Source organism: Athene cunicularia (genome assembly GCF_003259725.1).
Source record: "Athene cunicularia isolate RWA chromosome 6 unlocalized genomic scaffold, athCun1 chr6_part1, whole genome shotgun sequence".
Taxonomy (NCBI): domain Eukaryota; kingdom Metazoa; phylum Chordata; class Aves; order Strigiformes; family Strigidae; genus Athene; species Athene cunicularia.
Window position 1 is genome coordinate 16,821,855 of NW_020799105.1, and position 4,623 is coordinate 16,826,477.

Below are 4,623 nucleotides of genomic sequence, written 5' to 3' on the forward strand. Positions count from 1 at the left end.
GGGGGGGGGGGGAGAAAACTGTTCTTTTCTTGAATGAATTGCTGATCACTTAAGTCCAGGAAGCTGGTTTTGTTGTTTTGTCTGAGAGGTTGCTAACAGAGCACGGGTTTTTTTGGAAAGCCAGCAGTTCTCGCAGGAGCAGGTAGGCGCTCGCTGTCCTGGGAGATGGTCGTAGAGGGAGGGGGAAGAAGCCGAAGGATGCAAAAGTGTGTGTGTTCCCCAATTATTTTTTTTTTATTATTATTATTTATTAAGAGGAGGGCAGTGGGGGGTTGGGGTTTTTTTGTCAAGCTCTGTCTAGGGGGGGTATTGTCCCAGCACATGGTTGTCAGTGCTTCTGTCATCATTTGTGTGAAAGAAGAAAATGAGCCTTTTTTTTTTTTTTTTATCAGGGCTAGTTGTGATTATCAATGGAGGCCTTGTCTCCTGCTACAATGGGCAGTTAGCTTAGGGCAGGACCTTAGGCAGAAATCAGCTACATTAAACTGTGAAAGGGCTCAGGCCACTGTATCAGCCATAATGGAGCAAGGGGAAGTAGTTTTCAGGAGAAAATGCTTAGTCAGGTGTGAAAGCATCCTTAAAAAAATTAAACTCTGACTCCACTAGCTAAAGGGAGCTGGGTAAAATTAAATCTTGAATTTTTTTCAGGAAATGCTTCATCACTGATGTTGAATTTTTATGCTTGGGTAGGGGATGAGTACCGAGTTAGTATAGCTGGTGGGTTTGGTTGCCTTTAGCTTTTCGGTTAACCTGAATGCCTAGCAGTTTCTTTATTAAAGCTTGGGGTGTCACCCAGAGTGGCTGCTGATGTGGGTGACCCCAGGGCCAGACTGGTGCTTACTGATGGGTGCTCTCACTTGGGTGCTGGTGACCCTGTATGGAAATGGAAGAATATTCAAATATTTGTAGCAAGATTTTGGGATTTGCCTTTTCTTGCAACTTAGTTTTCTGATTTGGGGCGGGGGTGTCATTCCTAGGCAGAACCAAGGAGAGATCAACCTTCAGAAGAAAATAAAGTCTTCTCTTACGAACATCTTTGGAACTGCAGAGCAGCTCAGGGACATTTGTTAGCATTTCACTGGCAATAGTCAGTATAACTGCAATAGCACCATCTGGAAAATACAGGGAGACAAGTTATAAACCTATTTTTTAATGTGAATTGGTATTGAATGGTACCCTTAGCTAAGCCCAGGGAGCAACTCCAGGAGGGCCTGCTAAATCAAGACCACTGTCAACCTTCTGCATCCACCCTGGAGGAGGGGAAAAGGCTGACAAACCCTCTTCTGTGCTGCTTTTGTTTTATTGTATTAGGCTCATAAAGGCACTTTCAGGGCCCATCTTTCTTCAGAAGAAAGGGAAAGCAGTGGGGAAATGGGGAAGAGGAGGACATGGCAAAAAAGACAGGCGGAGCTCTAGCTCCATTTGTTTTCAGTGTCTGTTGATTAATAGGTTTTAAGGTGAATGGCGAGCTCTCATTCCTCCTCCATTACTCATAGTGGAGGGAGGGGAGGGGGCTCTGGGAGTCCGGGGTGCAAGTGCCTGATACGTCTCTCCCTTGCCACATTCCTTTTTGCAGGTGGTTGGGAGGTGCCTGACAGCCCGTCCCTGCCTTGCAAACAGGACTTGAGGCTTTAAGTACACTTAAAAGGTCGGGAGCTGTGCTGGCAGCAGCCAGAGTTTCAAAGGCTGTGCTGGGGCAGGAGCATCCCCTTGCCCTGCCCGTGGCTGCTCGGCCGGGGATGTGGCGGAGTGGACTCTTCCGCCGGCCATTCGTCTGAGACCCGAAGGGTTTGACTGCTTCGATGCTGCAGTGGCATGATGGCGTGTTTTCAGCCTGGGTGGCTTTTTTTGCAGACCTGCTTTTACTAACACCACGTTATCCCAGCAAGGACGAATACTCTGGCTTCTCTGGCGTGTTTTTCTCTGACTTTGAGTTGATACCATGTTTTTATTACCAAAGCCAAACAAGCTATGAATTTGCAAACAGAAATTGCAGTAACAAACTCTTCCTATTTGAAGGTTGGTTTCTCTTTGTGTGCTCAACAATACAATGTTTCATCTCGTGCAAGTCTTATGTTGCTTTCAGAGACTTAGGAACTATTGATTTATACAGCATGTATTAACTTCTTCAATAAATGGGGAGTATTCATCAGTGGGGTGTATTAAATTGGGCTGTATACGCATAGAAGCATCTTTCATCCTGTTAATGAAATGTCCTTACCACGCAACAAAGACTAATACACAGCAATTTATACACACAATCCCCTGCAGTTTAAATCTGAAGTTCAGATATTTTTTTTGTTCCCTAAAGGCACCTATCAGAACTTAGGCTAAATGCGTCTCAGTAACCCTCTCAAACATATATCAGTCCAAAATCTGTTGTGGGGTGGTTTTTGTTGTGTTTTGGGTTTGGTTTTTTTTTTTTTTCATTCCAGAGCTCCATTAGTGTTTAAAGTCATCTGTGTTTAAGCACTCCCAGAAGCATTTCAAATTCATATAGAGAGATTTAGTAGTTGAGTCCTTATGGGGACAATTTCCTCTGGTTTGCTTCAGGCAGGGGTTATCAAGAAAAGTAAACTTCTGTTGTTTTTTTGCAATTCTTTATCGTGCCCTCTAACCCAGCGTATGAGACCACAGCTTTCAGTGGAGAGGAGTGATTTACCAGCAGATGACTTGGTACTTTGTCGATGCTGGGATTTCTCTCTACAAATCTTGACATGTTCCCATCTTCTTGCCACATGCCCTGATGCTAATCTGTGCGTACCAGTGCAGCTCCCCTTTCCGTGCCTGACACAGCCATAAATGGAGTTTTTCAAGTTGCCAGAGAAATTGCTGCATCTCACAATGGCTTTTAGCTTAAAACTACCCTTGATAAAGTACTGGCAAATGTATATTGGAGAAGGGCCTTTGGCAGGGGGATGGCTGAGGTCATCTAATAGGTGTCTCCTATTGATGGCTGCTGTGGTTTACCTTTCATTGCCAGTGGATGGGGTTAGGACCACACTTGTTACTCAGGCAGAACTCCCATTGACTTCAAAGGAAGATGCATGTGCAGGATTAATCCTGCTCTTTCCCAGCTAGTCCTTTCTTTTTCTGTTTTCCAAGGAAGCTTAGTTAACTTCAGGAATGCTGCTTTTAAAGAGCAGCTTATTTAGCATATTATGCATGATTAGCTTGGCTTGCAAATAGGGTGTGCTATTCTGAGCGGAGTTCCGTCCCTTTTCTCAGTGTGTGATAAACAGTGCAAAATGGAATACAAACCTAGCCCAGGGTCGTGATGCAGATGCAGACTGATTTGCAGGGGCAGTGGATCACACTCCTGGAGAGCATATTTTTGACCATGTAGATGACAGTTTCCCCTTTTCCCCTGGTACATTCTCCCCACACCTCTGCCCCAGCATCATTGAAGTGGCAAAAAACGTATCCTACCCTTACATCCACTACCTTTATATGAATTGTCTGTGTTTGACTGCAGGGCGGTCACCTAAATAAAAATTATTTACCTGGGAAAAAGTTTGTAGTGTAAGGTTCAAACTCTTGGTTGTTGATATTTTTTTTTCCTTTTGCTTTTTCTTTTTCTCTGAAAGGTGTTAAGTAAAATACGTAATGATTTAGCACTCATGTTGTTTGGAGGAGATATTGCAGGGGGTCTTGGTGTATGAAAGCAGTGGGTGGTAGTTTCCCACAGTTTACATGTAACTCCCTATGGTATATCTGGCTTTAGTGATAAAGGCATGTAAGTCCAGCTTTCCTCTCATGTGTTGTTTCTTGTTTGTCGGCTTAAGTCTGACCCTCTAATGTTATTCTGTCACTCACTTATTTTTTTAACTAACCAGTTCCAGTTTCTATGAAAATAAGCTCTCCTTGGAAGACAGCCCTCAATGTCTGTCAGGATCTGGGTGAGGGTTTTTTGCAATGATGTGAAGATAGATTTGGGAGAGCACAAAGCTGCAGCAGCTACCAGCACGCTGTGGGTCACCTAACAGTAAGAGTTCACACAGTTCTTGGCCAGCAAAAATTCCCTCTTATTAGGAATGATTGTTTTTTTTGTGAACCAGATCAAGTGGTCATTTGGTACATACTGTCATGTGTTGTTGAGTAGATGGCTATTTTGCATGGTGTGTAATGTGATTTGTTAAGTGAAGCCCTTGCCAAACCCTTTAGTTACTTTCTGACTGCTTAGGTTGGTTCACTTGGAAGAGAACGGATTTTGGGTTAGAGCATCTCCGTCGGCTTTCTGATTCAAGGGACCAAATCCCCATAGCTCCCCTGATGTGAAACCATTATGGATCAATGCGCTCAGAAGTTGTCCTTGGTTCTGGCAGTTCTGACCTACAACCCAGCCAACACAATGTGCTGCAATTCGTAGCATTGGTTGTCACCACTACGCTGTGTCCTGCATGGTGGCTGCTTGACGTGGGACTCTCCTGTGCCACATGCATGGTGTTAGAGTGAAATATTTCCTTGGAAGGGCCTCAAAACATGAGATAAACGTGGTAAAATTTGTGGGAATCATAAGCATTGCTCTTTGGCTTGCTTCTCTTGGATGCACACTTTTTTTTCTTCAGGTTATCAAAGGGCTGAGCCAAAGAGCTATGTATGGCAGGGGCTGGGGCTGGGGCT

At 44.2% G+C, this 4,623-nt stretch overlaps 1 protein-coding gene across 13 annotated transcripts in view; it reads left to right on the top strand.

The window, feature by feature from the left end:
• Nucleotides 1-4,623, top strand: part of TCF7L2 (transcription factor 7 like 2) — a 140,552-nt gene that overhangs the window by 107,217 nt on the left and 28,712 nt on the right. The gene's annotated exons all lie outside the window — the stretch shown is intronic.